General features: G+C 40.6%; 1 long non-coding RNA gene across 1 annotated transcript in view; it reads right to left on the bottom strand.

Moving 5' to 3' along the window:
- Positions 1-17,183, bottom strand: part of LOC122240534 — a 106,555-nt gene that overhangs the window by 64,809 nt on the left and 24,563 nt on the right. Inside the window, exon 2 of the long non-coding RNA XR_006220322.1 lies at positions 4,743-4,903. This is a non-coding gene — a long non-coding RNA (uncharacterized LOC122240534). The remainder of the gene's footprint in view (positions 1-4,742; positions 4,904-17,183) is intronic.

Raw genomic sequence — 17,183 nt, forward strand, 5'->3', positions numbered from 1 at the left:
CGTGCGCTTGGGCCAGCTACTGAATCTGGGTGTCAGTGATCTCCCTGCGCAGTGAACAGGAGGGTTGTTTCGGCAAGGTGACACATGTAAAACGCTCACAGGACTGCTTGGTGCATTATAAGCATCTGGTGAAAGTGGGCTATTCTGGTCTCCCTTTCCAGAACAAGCCACCTGAACCACAGAGCTGCCCACGCCATTCCCATGTTTTACAACTCTTCACTGGGCTCCCCGCCACCGACAGAATAAAGTTCAGGCTCCTTAGCATGACTTACGGGCTCCTTAAGAACCCGCAAGTTCCACAACAGGAAGTCAAGTGAACCCTCTGCTCCTAGTCTGGCCTCAAGCGTATCACTCCTCACCCACACTCTGCTCCAGCAACACTGAACTCCTGCTGTTCCGGGATACTCAGGACGGCTTCCCTCTGCCCTCTGCCTGGAACGCCCCTTGTCCTTTGCTTCACTTGGTCAATTCCTATTCATCCTTCTAGACTCCGCGTGGATGTTTCCTTCTGAGGAAGCCTTTGTGAACCTCTCAGTCTCAGTAATGAACCTCTCACCTTGGCTCTTTTCATTTTGTTTTTAAACATTTTTATTTTTATTTTATTTTATTTTTAAATTTTTTTTTAACGTTTATTTATTTTTGAGACAGAGAGAGACAGAGCATGAACGGGGGAGGGTCAGAGAGAGGGAGACACAGAATCTGAAACAGGCTCCAGGCTCTGAGCTGTCAGCACAGAGCCCGACGCGGGGCTCGAACTCACGGACTGCGAGATCGTGACCTGGGCCGAAGTCGGCCGCTTAACTGACTGAGCCACCCAGGCGCCCCTGTTTTTAAACATTTTTAATGTTTAATTATGAGAGAGAGACAGACAGAGCATGAGCAGGGGAGGGGCAGAGAGAGAGGGAGACACAGACTCCAAAGCAGGCTCCAGGCTCTGAGCTGTCGGCACAGAGCCCAACGCAGGGCTTGAACCCACGAACCACGGATCACGACCTGAGCCGAAGTCGGACACTCAACCGACTGAGCCACCCAGGTGCCCCTGCTCTTTTCATTTTCATGTAAGCCTTTATCACAGCACTTAACCATTATAAAACTGAAGTGATCTATTTGTGTGTCTTCATTTCCCACTAGACAGAAAACTCAAGATCAGAGACCATTTTTATTCTTTTTTTTTTTTTTTTTCTTGTATCATAGTATTTAACAACCTGACTTGCAGTCAGCACTCAGTAAATGTTTGACAAGCTCAATGGAATTGAGCTCTGGGATCCAGATGATCTTTTCCATACCCACCACTGCTTTCTAAGTTCATGTCTCTATTTCTCATGTGAGGCCACGCAAAGGATCTCCTGCCTCTGACCTCTCTCTTCCCCACACTATCCTTTAAGCAGCTGTCAGAACTGTCTTCCTAAAGCACAAACATCTTACATGGCCTAGATCCAAAACCTCGCCGGGCTTCTCCCTGCAGGAGATGGCATCTAACCTCTTTAACAAGGCACACAGGTCCTTCAACCCACCGCTCTACCTGACTTCTCTGCGTGCTCCTAAACTCTATGCTACACTGAACTTCTTCTGTTGCTGGAATGAGTTCGGGCCTCTCAAACCTCCTGGCCCGTGCATGCACAGGAGGTCCCTTTGCTCGAATGTTCTTCTCTCTTACACCTGGAAAATCTTCACTCATTCCATATGATCCATTGGCACTAAGTCACCTCCCTCATCAAGCCTTTCTTGGATTTTGGCTGGGAGAGTTAGCTGCTTGCTCCCTGTTCCCACAGCACATTGTTCATATTGATACTATAATACACGTGACTTGTGAACATCAGAGGTTTGAACTGTGTGGGTCCACTTATACACAGATTTTTTTCGGTAAATACTGTTCAGTACTATAAAGGTGCTTTCTTTCCTTATGATTTCCTTAATATTTTCTTTTCTCTAGCTTACTTTATTGTATGAATACAGTATATAATACATATAACATACAAAATATGTGTTAATCACCTGTTTATGTTCTTGGTAAGGCTTCCAGTCAACAGTAGGCTGTTAGTAGTTGTTCTGGGGAGTCAGAAGTTACATGAAGATTTTCTTTTTTTTTCTTAAATTTTTTTAATGTTTATTCTATTTTTGAGAGGGGGGAGGGGCAGAGAGAGAGGGAGACAGAACCCAAGGTAGGCTCCCAGGCTCTGAGCTGTCAGCCCAGAGTCTGACACGGGGCCCGAACCCACAAACTGTGAGATCATGACTCTGAGCCAAAGTCAGGCACTTAACTGACTGAGCCACCCAGGCACCCCAGGATTTTCAATTGCACCGGGGGTCAGTGCCGCTAACCCCCATCTTTTTCAAGGGTCAGCTGTACTTACTAAAAGTTATTTTAATTTTTGTCTGTTTTATCCATTTGAGTTCGAGGGCAAGGACTGAATTCTACTGTCTGTATATCCTGGGGACTAGAACTGCATCTGGCATATAGTAAGCAACACTCAATAGTTATAAGCATATTTTTAGGTAAATTTATGAACAGAATACTAAAAAAAAAAAAAAAAATGAGAAGAAACTTAGGCTTATTACCATACTAAGAATACATCCTGAGTAGACACACATTAGATCACTGTTTTTCAAACTGTAGGTCACAATCCATCATAAAAAAGAATTTGAATAATAGAAGACCTCAGAGGGCATTACATACAGCAAAGGTGGCCATTAAGTTGGCACAACTTTTGTTTCAGTTACGTGTGTGTGTGTACGTGTACTGGGTTGCAACGTAAAATTCTTTTCCTACAATGCAGTGACTTTTTAAAAAGTTAAGAAAACACTGTGTGTGGTCACTTCTTAGTTTAGTTTATTAGTTTTTGTAATGACCCCAATATAATGTCCACCACGTAGAGTCTGGGGAACATTCAGTGAGATGTGAAAACTTGTAAGAAAGACTTGGTCCATATCACAGCTCACTGGGCCACCTTACAAAACCTCTCTTTAGTTCTACCCCCAAGTTTGTCTTCTCATGGAAATCACCCAGAGGACAACACAAGTATCCTCACAGAGTGGAGATAATGGAATACTGTATGTAAATGTATGTAATGCCTCCAACTACCAAGCACGGTGCTTGGTATTTAGTATTTACTCAGTAAATCTTAGCAAGGATGATGATGATGATGAAAGCATAGTACCTGGACATAAGATATTAAAAAAACGTTGGGGCACATTGGGGGCTCAGTTGGTTAAGCGTCCGACTTCAGCTCAGGTCATGGTCTTGCGGCTCGTGAGTTCAAGCCCCGCACAGGGCTCTGTGCTGACAGCTCAGAGCCTGGAGCCTGCTTCCCATTCTGTGTCTCCCTCGGTCTCTCTGCCCCTCCCCTGCTCACACTCCGTGTCTCTCTCAAAAATAAATAAACATTAAAATTAAAAAAAAAATTTTTTTAAATGTTAGTTTCTTCCTTTGATCAAATAAACTTAAATTGACTACTGGTACTAAATTAGGCAGGAGGTCATTGCTGGCATCTGGGAAAAGTAGATTAAAATAAAAAATGACTACTGTATAAAAGCAGTGAATTACAAAGTCGATTCACCTGCTACAATAGTGGAGTGACTCAACTGGAAGGAAAAGGAAAATAATGGGGGCGAATACGTAACCTTACATCTGACAAAAGAAATAAGACATCAGACTGTCTTCGTTCAAGCCTTCATCTCTGACACAAAGAGACAGCGAGAAAAGGGAGTGGCCCCCAAATAAAGTACTTTTTTGGATTCAGTTTTTCATTAGTAAAAACAAATAACTACAATTTCACAGTTTTTCATTAAAAAAAAAAAAGGTCCATGTACAACACCAGAAACCAGAACTTCGTCGGTGTTCAAAAAGTTCTGCTTCAAAAAGTTCGAAAAGTTCAAAATTAGCTTTGCTTTATTAGCCTGCAAACAGCCACCTGGTTCTAACTCCCAAATTAGCTCTTATTTCTTGTCCTAAAGAAGTCTATTGTGTTTATTTAATTCAATCACTTCCCTCTACATATTTCAGGGCTGTATATGGTAGTATGAGAAAGAGATATTTCAGTAATCTTATTAAAATAGACACCACCGGCTATTTGGAATCACCTTGGGCTCATGGTTGGACATTAGCTTTGGCTTCTTTTATTTATCAATTCATCCACTGATTCATGTTAATTGAATCCATTAGACAGCAATTTACAAATAATATCAATTTACTGATTCATAACAGGAGATATTAATTCAGCCACAAATATTTATTGAGCATCTCCTACATACTAGGGAATGAGCTCTATATGCAGGAAAGCAGATACCAATAGGCATTTTTTACTGGTAAAAAAATATTCTCAGGAGACACTGCTGAGCACCGTGCTTTGCACATAACAGACATTTAACAACAATTAGTTGAATACAATTAGAGACCTGAATGACCCCCAAGAGTCAAGAAAGAGTCAAGTTGGCTCTTTTAGAGAATTTCTGTCATGTGTTGATCCTGATGTTGTCTTCATAAAGACAACAATAGGTTGCCTTTATCTATTCTCCATATTTTTCCATGCAGCTAATCACCATTGGTCATTATAATTAAGACAGCCCTTCCCTGGAAACTACTGGCTAAATAAGGACATTCTTCCTCTTCAGCATTTCTATTGTAGATGATGTAAGACATAGCTGTATGTCTACTTGGCTAACAGCGGGGAAAAAAATTTTTTTTAATGGACAAAAGAGGGAATCAAATCCAAGAACTGAATCTTATAATTTGGATTACTTACATGAGTGGATATATGATGGCTCCTTCTAATCATACTCCATGAATAGCACAGTCCAGGTTTTGAAGATAGCTGAACAGTGTACCAGTTTGTCTAACAAAGGCCTAGAGAGTAGGGTTCAGCAAACAATGGTTTGTGGGCCAAATCCTGCCTGCTGCTGATTTCTGTAAAGAAAGTTTTATTAGAACACAGCCATGCCCACTCATGTTTGTATTGTCAATGACTGCTTCTAAGCTATAGGGGCAGAACTGGGTAGTTGTGGCAGAGGCCATACGGCCTACAAAGACTAAAAAATCTATCATCTGACCCTGTATTAGACAGCTCGGGCTCCTGTGACAAAATGCCGTAAACTGGGTAGCTTATAAACAACAGAAATTTATTTCTCACAGTTCTGGAGGCTGGAAGTCTAAGATCCAGCCAGCACAGTAGGGTTCTGGTGAAAGCCCTCTTCCGGGTAGTAGACTGCCAACTCCTTGCTGCTTCCTCACATGGTGGAAAGGAGAGAAAAGAAGCAAGATTTTGGCCAGGTCATTAGGATTAGATGAGGTGATAAGGATACTAATCTCACTCATGAGGTTTCAACCCTCATAACCTCACCTAATTCTAAGTATTTCTCAAAGGCTCTGCCTCCTTATACCATCACATGGCAGGGCAGGGTTTATGGGGGATACAAACATTCAGTCCATAATAGACTCTCCATGGAAAGTCTGCTGACCCTGGGAGAGTACAAATATTCTATGCTGCTGATTAAGAGCAGAACCATGTGCATCAGAGGCCAGACAAGCAGGTGATAAGGCTAATAATAATCTATAATGGAAACTGAGGTTCCTAATCAGGGCTTTTGCTTTGACAGAAGGTTATCTTAATGAGAAGGGAGACAAATGCAGGCAAAGTCAGAATTTTCTGTGGGAAGAAATTTCAAGTCCATTTTAACATGTGAACAAGTGTTCAGTTGTATTTAATCTGTAGGCTATGCTTCTACAGATGGGTTCTCCTTAGCAGAGATCGCTTTCTTCAACAACCCTGACGACCTGAGAAGTGGGGAAGATGGGGAAAAAGTGCCTCAGGACTTACTGAAGGGAGTGTTTTATGATTTTCAACAGAATCACCATCTCATGCCAGAACAAATGGGCATCAAAGCTGGAGCCAACAGCAAGCAGGCAGAGAAAACAAGACAGGAGTTAAGAGAGGTGGGGTGCTTCAGAACTATCTGTGGAAACTTTTTTTTTTTAATTTTTTTTTTTTTAACGTTTATTTATTTTTGAGACAGAGAGAGACAGAGCATGAACGGGGGAGGGTCAGAGAGAGGGAGACACAGAATCTGAAACAGGCTCCAGGCTCTGAGCTGTCAGCACAGAGCCCGACGCGGGGCTCGAACTCACTGACCGTGAGATCATGACCTGGGCCGAAGTCGGCCGCTTAACTGACTGAGCCACCCAGGTGCCCCTCTGTGGAAACTTTTATATGTGGTATGTTTCATTGTGCTAGGAGTTGGACACTTAACCAAGACAACATACACAGGAGTGTTGATAAAACAATGGCCTCTACTGGAACTGGCAATCAAAACCTCTACAAATTGTTTGAAAAATATATAATTAAGTAGCAAGAAAGTTAATATTATGCAGTCATTTAGGTGGTTTACTAACACACCAAAATGGGAAGAAGCATGAAGACTTACTATCCAAGAAGGAAGGGGACATAGCTGCTTAAGTCAATCTGTATGCTTGTTATCTAACATAGCACTGCATTAGGACAGGTACTTAAAGTGTCTGCTGAACGTGACATTCTCCTTCCCCTATGGCCCATACGCAATCCACCTGTGCATCCTGGATGTAACCATTCTCCACCATCTCCACTGTTACAGTCTCAGTCAGCACGATCATGATCTCACTTGGACTACTGTAGATGCCTATGTCTATTCCACACAGCATTCAGACTGATCTTTCCAAGCACAAATCTAGCCCTGTCCCTTCCCTGATTAAAACCTTTTAATGGATTCCTATTAAGGAGAAAACCCAAATCCAAGTTCCTTAGAAGCCCAAAGAAACTCTCTGAGTATCTCCTACCATTCTGTTTCTAGATTACTCCATATCACAGGCCCCTTAGCCTTCTCATTTTCCTGTTACCAGCCAAATACGATCCTGCTTCAAGACACTTACACTTGAACCTCTTTCACCCATTATTCAGAATAGTCTTAAAGGTCACCTCAAAGAGGCCTTTCTTGGCCATTTAGCAAAAGTAGTTATCCCAGTCACTCTCTACTACATTTTTCGATTTTATTTTATTCATAGTATTTGCTAATACTACGTTAAGTACCAAGAAGTATTATGTTAAGTACCAAGTGTTCTGTATGTGCTTGTTGTCTTCCCCACCCCCAACCCCCACCTCCTAAAATGTAAGCATTTCTTGAAGGCAGGAACCATTCACTGTTGGTATTATTAGCAGCTCAAATAGTGCCTGGAATATAGAGTGTTTGATAAAAGAATTTTTATTGACTAGCTATGAAACATTCTACTTAATTTCATTTTCTCAGCAAAAGATATGCACTGAAATGTAATTATTTAAATGCTGGTATTTTGCAGGCATTTTCCAATTATTTCAATAAAATATCTACTATTTTTGTCAACTGGAAGGATTACATTGTAAAATGTTTTAGCAACTGGATAGCTTCTGAAAACGCTTACACTAACACAAGTTTTTCTAGAAACATGTACTCGTGACTAGACAGAATGCACTGAATTTTGAAATTCAGACAGAAAACATTGAACTTCTTCCCTTATGAAAAGCAAGGCAATGTGGACACTTTAAGTCCAGTATGTAAAAAAAGTATACGGCTGATTCTGCAGGGACTTTTAAAGTGTAAATACCCCTTTTAACACCACTCAGAAAGGTTTAAAACTGACTGCTAGCTTATTCCCATCAAAATACTGTCCTGTGACTTCTCACCTCTACCTGTCTACTCACTTCTCTTTTCTTTGCGGCAAAACTTCTCAAGACAATTGTGTTCTCCCTGATCCCCTCACTTACCTTTAACCTACTCCAATATGGCAGTTCTCCGCACTCTTCCACTAAAACTGCTTTTACGAAAGACACCATCAGTGGTGTCTATGTCGCCAGATCCAGTGGACATTTCCTGTCTCCATCTCACCCAATCTCCCAGAAGTATTTGACATAGCTGATGATTCCGTCCTTAAAACACTCTCTTGAGTTTTAAAAATACCCAACTCTACTATTTTCCCACTACTTCTTACTCTTCTATTGGCTATTCTTTCCCTCTGTCCTCTAAATAGTAAGAACAACTCAAGGGCTGGACCTATTCCCTTTTCCCTCCGTGTACTTCTCCTGGGTGATCTCATTCAGTTCCATGCCTTAAACACCATCTGTAGGCTAAAAAAACAGTGTTATATCCCGATTTTTCCCCCTAGGCTCTCTTTTTTTTTTTTTTTTTTTTAATTTTTTTTTTTTCCAACGTTTTTTATTTATTTTTGGGACAGAGAGAGACAGAGCATGAACGGGGGAGGGGCAGAGAGTGAGGGAGACACAGAACCGGAAACAGGCTCCAGGCTCCGAGCCATCAGCCCAGAGCCCGACGCGGGGCTCGAACTCACGGACCGCGAGATCGTGACCTGGCTGAAGTCGGACGCTTAACCGACTGCGCCACCCAGGCGCCCCTCCCCCTAGGCTCTCTTAAAATAATTGATCTATTTGACAGATCCACTTGGACTTTTAACAGGCACCGCGAACTTAATGTGTTCAACAAACTAACCGGACTCTCTCCCAAACCTGTCCCTACCTTCTTCAATAAACAACATTACCATTCGGTACTCATATACTGAATAAATGCTTATTCCATAGAATTTGCTATAAATTTACTAAAAGTTCTTTTCTCACTGGTTACTGTGATTAAAATGTTCAATTTCTTTTCTCTAAAACCTTCACATGTAGAATTAGCTTTTTAAACTGAGATCAACATTAAGTAATATAACTTCTCTACTTTGTTAAAATTAGGCTCTCTCCTTATGCTCCATTTATATTTCCTTGTAAAAACAATGAATCAAACCAATATTGGTGTCAAAAAAAATCATAATTTTGTAACTTTAATAAACATAGTATGTGGCAAGGGATTTTCCCATCTCTTATTGCAATAAAATTTTTAGCTTGAATATTGGCAATCAAAATATTGGCTGCTGAGAATAAGACTGCATTTCTCAGCTTCCCTTGCCGCTCAGTGTAGCTGTGTGAACAAGTTCTAGCTAATGACACGTAAATGGAAATGTCATGAGATATCTTCAGATGCCTACCCTAAACAGAGCACATACCATGGTTTTTCCTTCACTGTCATACCTTTCTTTATCCTGATACCTAGAACGCAAATGCCACCATTTTCATGCATGAGTTGGAGGCCAAATATGGCATGGCCAACAAGCCAGAAATTCAGTTCCCTGGTATCTCAGGATCTTATACCAGTCTTAGATCCCTATGCAGACTTATGTGGTCAAAGACGTAAACTTCCAACTTGTTAAGCCACTGTCATTTAGAGTTTTCCGCCACCCAGAATCGAATCTATTTCTAAATAATTAACCACAATAACATCGACATTCGTGTTCCACTGTGATAAGTGTTCTCCCTAGGTACATCGTGTAAAGCCTAACAACCACCTTATAGCAGTCATACGTTGTCCCATTTTACAAATAAAGGAAACTAATGCTCAGACAGATGGAAGAACTTGCCCAAGGTCACCCAGCTCTCGTGGGAGGCGAGTTATTAGAATTTAGTCCCAGACCAAAGCCCGTGCCCTTTATCCATAAGGCACCACACACGACTCGTTACTTCCTATTTCAAAATAACCATAACGGTAAAACTAAATGAATACAGTTAATGCCAAATTTCCACCTTTCTATCATATATACCATGTTGTTTCATACAACACACAACATAGTAAGAACTAGGAGGTAGGACTGAGCATGGTGTATCAATGGCACAGTAAAAAAGATCTGCCTCTGTAGAAAAATGAGAATAATAGGAAGTTACATGGTTAAAAGATTTGACAGGTAAGGTATAACGAAGATACTAAAGGCCTTAATGTTGAGGCAAAAAGGTAGAACGATAACACAGGAAACAGAAGCTTAAAAAAATGAGACAAAGGACTGACACAGAGGCACAGAGGATGGGCGAAAACAGGGAGGGCCTGGAGTCTGGGAAGTTAGCTAGAAGATTCTGTAGTTGGGAGGGCTTAGATGAAGAACGTGGCAGTAGATATTCAAGAGGAAATGTCAAAGGCATGGTTGGATACGTGATTGATCATATCAGTTATGAAGTACATGTCTGGTGAAAATACATTCTGAACTCTTCACAATGCAAATAGATATATCGGTCTAGGTCTGAAAGTTCTTTATTAGAGAGTCTCTCCAAAAACTCGGAGAACTGAGAAGGTTGGATATGTACGTAATTGTTTAGAAACAATTAATTTAATAAAAATCAGTTATTTAAAAATAAATCAGAAAGGAGAAAAAATAGGTCATACCACTTTAAAATTATGTGATTCCCCCTCCTATGCTGCATTGTTATCTTAAAAAAAAAAAGCATTTACTGTTCTTTTCTAATTATATATATTTACGACCTCTCTCTTAGCTCATGCTGCTATAACAGAACACTATAGACGGGGGTGGGGAGGGTGGGGGTGAGGGAGCTTGTAAGCAACAGAAATTTACTTCTCAGAGTTCTGGAGGCCGGAAGTACAGCATCAGGGTACATGGCTGGGTTCTGGTGAGACCCTCTCTCAGTTGCAGACTGCTGTTTCTTGTTATATCCTTGTGTATCCTTGAATTAATGTATCCTTGCTGTATCCAGAGAGCTCTCTGAGGGTCTCTTTTATCAGAAAACTAATCCCATTCCTGAGGGCTACACCTGCCTAACACAACGTTGGATGTTAGGATTTCAACATAGGAATTTTGGAGGGACACAAACACTCAATTCATAACAACCTTCAATCATTAAGTTGAATACCTAGTTTTCCATTTTATACATGAGAAAACTAAGGGTCCACAAGATTAAAGGTAAGATCACAAAGGTAGTAAAGGGAGGGGCCTGATTTAAAATGAGATCTAAGACTATGCTGTTTCCACTATATTTAGAATGAAAAAAGAGATAGACTCAAGGAATATTTAGGAGGCAGAATCTGAAAAGTGACACCTAAAATGGAAGGCATACCTGATATAAACCCAGAGTTTTTGTTTTAAAATGTTTATTTATTTATTTTGAGAGAGAGAGCATGCACGTAGAGAAGAGGAGCAGAGAGAGAGGGCAAGAGAGAATCTCAAGCAGGCTCCGTGTTCCGCACAGAGCCTGACGTGGGGCTCAACCTCAGGACCATGAGATTGTGACCGGAGTTGAAACCAAGAGTTGGACACTTTACTGACTGAGCCACCCAGGAGCCCTTAAACCTAAATTTGCAAACAGTAAAATGCCAATAATGAAGGCAACGTGCTAAAAATAAAGGAAAAATCTAACACAGACATTGGGAATGAACAGCACTGGCTGGAAGTGTTTCTTGCACTAAATGACACACGATATAAATCTTGAAGAAAAAGTAGGCTTTAAATAGACAAGGAAGAAGAGCAAGCTGTAGTGGAACAAAAGACTCTAAGGACACTGTGCAGTAGAACTTTCTGTGATCAGGCAGCTACTAATCACATGTGGCTTTTGAGTTCTTCATACGCGGCTAGTGCAACAGGAACGAGGGTTTTACTTTAGTTTTAATGAATTTAAAATTAAATTTCAATAGCTACGTGCAGGTAGGGGCTATCAGAGTGGAGAGTGCAACTCTAAATTGTGAAAGTTAGAGGTGAGCAAGGAAATGGCAAGCTGTTTCATGTCGCTAAGCAATGAAGTTCAAGGCAGGCTGAGGCGGGACAGGAAGCTAGAGAGGAAGGCAGCAGTCAAGTTTCAAAGAAATCCATTTTAAGGTTGACTCATATAAAATTTCCCATATTCAACCAGTTTTCATTTTAACAAGAATCACCTAGCAATGTCAGAGCACGCTATGTGCGCTAAGGAATTGGAAACGCTTTGCATTCTGCTAAGCTCTGTGCAAAGCAGTAAGGATTTTTAAATTAAAGACAACCTAGTCAATTCTTAATCAATATTAACAACATAAATAAGAAAGAACTTCTATGTAATCTACATTCCATCTAAAATCAGATTCAGGGGCACCTGGGTGGCTCAGTCGGTTGAGCATCCGACTTCGGCTCGGGTCATGATCTCACGGTCTGTGAGTTTAAGCCCCGTGTCGGGCTCTGTGCTGACAGCTCACAGCCTGGAGCCTGCTTCAAATTCTGTGTCTCCCTCCCTCTCTGCCCCTCCCCTGCTCATGCTCTGTCTCTGTCAAAAATAAATAAACATTAAAAAAATAAATAAATAAAAAATAAATAAAATCAGATTCAGAGTTTAGTTTATGCTTCTCAATACTGTCCCTACTGTGGGAAGCCCAACCACTAAGGTAGTTTGAAAGATCAATTATATTTATATACTATAGTTAACTGCATTTAAAACTACATGAATTAAAAGAATCTGTGCTCCTTTCCTTTTAGTGTTAATAAAAGGAAGACTGCTGAAGGTAGCTTATTTGAGAGATTTATTAGAGAATTATTTTAACTAAAATACACACTTATCAACAGAATATTTCTCTTCGGTCTGTATTTACCAACATATAATCAAGGACTATACACAGCTACTTAAAAAAAATCTTTCCCAATATCATATTAGATTTATGGATTCTTGAATTCCTTTCTGTTCCCTAGATGCCTTTTAAAGTCATGTTTCTGAGAATATAAAACCACAGATTCTTTGCTTTAGCTTGGTATTTGATTACTGTATTAACAAAATATAACCCAGAACCTTGAATAGATAGCATTTTCTTAAGTCTCGTAATGAGAATTACATGAAAATATCAGTCTTTCCAGGAATTGCCTAGAACACTGCCAGATGAAGAATCAAGAACAAAGTCATAACTGTGTGCACAGCATCAGAAGATACAAAGCTGTTTTATCTTCAGACTTGAAAAGAACATTTTTCACCTTAAAATAAGGTTTAACCATTCACCTGTGACACTGTTGGAAATGATGCATAAGTAAATAGAACTACAATTAAAAGTTTAGTGCTATTTTCTCAGTGAGTTCCTGGACACTGCACGTAATATAGAATAACGGACGATTCAAGAATTTGAGCATTAAAAGAAATCATCTGTCTTATCCTGCAGTCTTTTAAGGGATTGCCTGCACTAAACTATTCAGTATGATTTAGTCATTCTTAATGCGCCAGAACAGGTAAAAATGCCAAGCAGCAGCAAGGTTAGGTTGTTTGTCCAGATGGATGTGACTCTTCTAGGAGCAACAGGGATTCCTTCCGGGCAGAAAGGCGCATCGGGCCTCCCCGACTCCAGGATGGCTACAGACTGGCCCCACGCACAGGCTCTGGCCTCTCCGGGGTGCTGGCCTCTCTGGCAGTCTTCTAATACACAGTGTGGCATAGGAAGTGTGCCTTATACTCCTCTCTGTATCCCCACCATCCACTTCAGTGTCTGACAGACGGTAAGGACTTCACAACGACCATCAAAAATGTAGCAATAGTTGGGAGAAAAATCCTTTGTTTCCACGGAAAGATACCACGGGCTTTTCGGGGGCTGAGTTCACCATGAAGCTGAAATAAACCCACTTCGGGTCATCCCAAAGCCGAGCATTTCTTGACTTTTGAAAATCCGGTTGTCGGGCCAACCAATACTACTTACAGAATCACAAAAGATAGAAAATGTTCTTATTCTAAACATTTTCTAAGAAGTGGATTCTACAACAGGTTTTGGGTTTCCATTTCAATTTCTAATAATTCAAACTAAGTGTGACCTACATTTTCCTTGAAAACGGATGCTTGGAATGGAATACTGTTTTCTCACTTTAGAACATTTAAACGGATACTGGATGTAATTACAAGGTAACACCAGATAAACCCCAAACGAAGAACATTCTACCAAAAAATGTGTGTGAGGGGAACCTGCATTCCAAAATGCCAATGCCATAAAAGACCAAGAAGGTCTATGGGAAGGTTACAGATTAAAGGAGAGCAAAACTACTTCAAATGCATGACCCTCTACTTGGTCCTGTACTGGGATGGGGTGGGGGGGGGGGAGGGGGATGGCAAAAAGGACATTACCGGATGGACGGACAAAACCGGATTACAAACAGTAAAGTATCAATGTTGAACTTAATGGAAGTTTGTTAACTGCAATTCTTAGGAACTATATATACTTAAGAATTTAGGGGTATAGGGCTACAATATACGTAAGCTACCCTGAAATGGTTTAGAAAAAATATTGTATGTGTGGACATATACACGTAAGTACACATACACACGTACATATACACATACATGTATATGGACACACACACACACACATATACACCTATAAACACACCACTGAGGCAAGAGGATACAGGGACATAAGTGATAAAGCAAATGAGACAAGATCTTAATAGGTGGATCTAAATAGAAGGTATACACGAGTTCTTGTTTTTTTCAACTTACCCATATTTGAAATTATTTTCAAATAAAGAATAAAAACAAGCGAGCAAAAAAGGACGTTCTTTTTCTCAGTAATTTTTTTAAATATGACCAACTCTAACAGCTCCTCCTGATTCTATGAGTCTTTCCCCCTCTATTTGTTTAGCTACTTGTTAAAATATTAAGTTCCCTATAAATAACTATATTTTTGTTTCACTTATGTTTTTAAACACTCTAACTTCTTTTATTTTACTTTTTATTTTTAAAAATTATTTATTCATTTTTCTTATTTTAGACAGAGAGAGAGAGAGAGAGCACACGCGCACGAGTTGGGGAGAGGGGCAGAGAGAAAGAACCTCAAGCAGATTCCATGTCCAGTGTGGAGCGCGATGTGCAGCCTAATCCTACGATCCCCAAATCATGACCTGAGTTGAAATCAAGAGTCGGACACTCAATGGACTGTGCCCCTTAAACACTCTAACTTCTTTTCCCTTAAAAAAAATTTTTTTTAATGTTTATTTATTTTTGAGACAGAGAGAGACAGAGCATGAACAGGGGGAGGGGCAGAGAGAGAGGGAGACACAGAATCCAAAGCAGGCTCCAGGCTCTGGGCTGTCAGCACAGAGCCCGACGCGGGGCTCGAACTCACGGACTGTGAGATCGTGACCTAAGCCGAAGCTGGATGCTTAACCGACTGAGCGACGCAGGTGCCCCAACACTCTAATTTCTTTTTAAGGAAACCTATTTAAAACACTACGCTGGGAGCACCTGGGTGGCTCAGTCGGTTAAGCGTCCGACTTCGGCTCGGGTCACAATCTCACAGTTTGTGGGTTCAGGCCCACATCGGGCCCTGTGCTGACAGCTCAGAGCCTGGAGCCTGGTTCAGATTCTGTGTCTCCCTCTCTCTGCCCTTCCCCCGCTCATGTTCTCTCTGTCTCTCTCTCTCTCTCAAAAATAAACAAACATTAAAAAAATACATTTATTTCCAAATGAAATAGTAAAAGTAATTTACATCTTTCCAACAACAGCAATCAGTGCAATCCAGGTGTTCCAGCCTTTATACGAGTCAATCACATGGCATTTAAAATATGTTCAGAGTACTGTAATAACCTCAGTTGAGGCATATCAAAGTGAATTAACATGAACTCTGCCCTTCAGTAGATAAAAATCTATTAGGAGATAATAGACACAAACAATGATCTGAAAACAGGAACAGAATCAACAAACGTGGTATTGCTACCTATTTTTGCACAGCATATTTGTCCCAAACCTAGTAGCTTAAAACGACAAACATTTATTATTAATGCTTCTGTAGCCTTCTGGAGCCAAGACTCCAGGAGGGCTTAGCTGGACGTGGCTCAGTGGCAGACAAGATGTTGGCTGGGGCTGCAGTTCTCTGTGGACCCGATGAGGGCTGCACGCTCCACTTCCCGGGTGGCTCACTCACATGCCAGGCAAGTCAGTGCTGGTTGTTGAGAGGAGGCCTTAGTTCCTTATCACTTGGACCTTTCTACAGGGCGGTCTGTGTCCATATGACATGGCAGCTGACTTCCCCTAGAGTGATTCAAGAGAGCAAACTGGAATCTAAAGTGTCTTTTATGATCTAGCCTCAGGAGTCGCACATTGTCATTTTCAGAATATCCTATTGGTTACATAGGCAAATCGTATTGAGTATGGGAGGGGACCTCACAAGGGCAGGAAATAACCACGGGCCATCTTGGAGAGTGTCTCCCATGAAAGGTTGCCTGAGAGGTAAAAAATACCAAGAGTGCAAAGGAGGTGCAATTAAACTCCATTCCTTGGGATGCCAATGATAAGAAATATTAGGTTATCTCTGGGGTATAGCTCTTCACTCAGAAATCTCGCCAATAATTATCACAGAAAATACGACAGTCCAGCAATATTTCTCCCACTTGTAATGCAGCATACACTAGAATGCATCCAAAGGGAACTTTATGAAGTTTTTATAATCAAATACTGGGACCCCACAATTAACACTCATACATACTACTCCACGTAGGCTAGATAAGTCTTAGTCTGTATAGAGGTTTACCATACAATCTTTAGTATGAAATTAACTGTATTGTCCCAAACCAACAGATAGCTCACAAATGCAAAAAGGTCTCATCACATTCACAGAATTAGAATCCTAGAGGTATAAGGTACTTTTGAAAACCTGATTTTTTTCTTTTAAAGAAACTGGAATTAAGGCTTAAAATGATTTGTCAAAGGTACAAAAAATGAGCCTTCAATCCTAGAATCTGTAGCACAGTTGGGACTAGAACCTCTAGAGGAGCCACCTGCCCATAAATGTTATTGAAACAGGCAAAACACGGGTCCAGACCAGTGCACTCTCTCCACAAAGTTTCACCGACTACTACCTAGCTTATACCTTCCCTGTATGCTTAGATACTCTCTAGTAACAACAGACCTTCATAAATTCTTTCTGAACTAAATATACAAGGATTAAAAAAAATCTTAATTCCAGTTTAGTTAACATACAGTGTTATATTAGTTTCCAGTGTACAATATGTGGTTTTAACAATTCTATAGATTACTCTGCTCATCGTGGGAAGTGTATTTCTTAATCTGCTTCACTTATTTCATCCATCCCCCACCCACCGCCCCTCTGGTAACCATCTGTTTGTTCTCTATAGTTAAGGGTCTGTTTTGGGGTTTGTCTCTTTTTCTTTGTTCATCTGTTTTCTTTCTTAAATTTCACGTGAATAAAATCATATGGTATCTATCTTTCTCTGACAGACTTATTTCACTAGGCATTATACAAAGATGGTTTTTTTATTAAAAATTTTTTTTCCAATGTTTTATTTATTTTTGAGAGCGAGAGACAGAGTGTGAGCGGGGGAGGAGCAGAGAGAGAGAGGGAGACACAGA

Source organism: Panthera tigris, chromosome A1 (assembly GCF_018350195.1).
Source record: "Panthera tigris isolate Pti1 chromosome A1, P.tigris_Pti1_mat1.1, whole genome shotgun sequence".
NCBI classification, from domain to species: domain Eukaryota; kingdom Metazoa; phylum Chordata; class Mammalia; order Carnivora; family Felidae; genus Panthera; species Panthera tigris.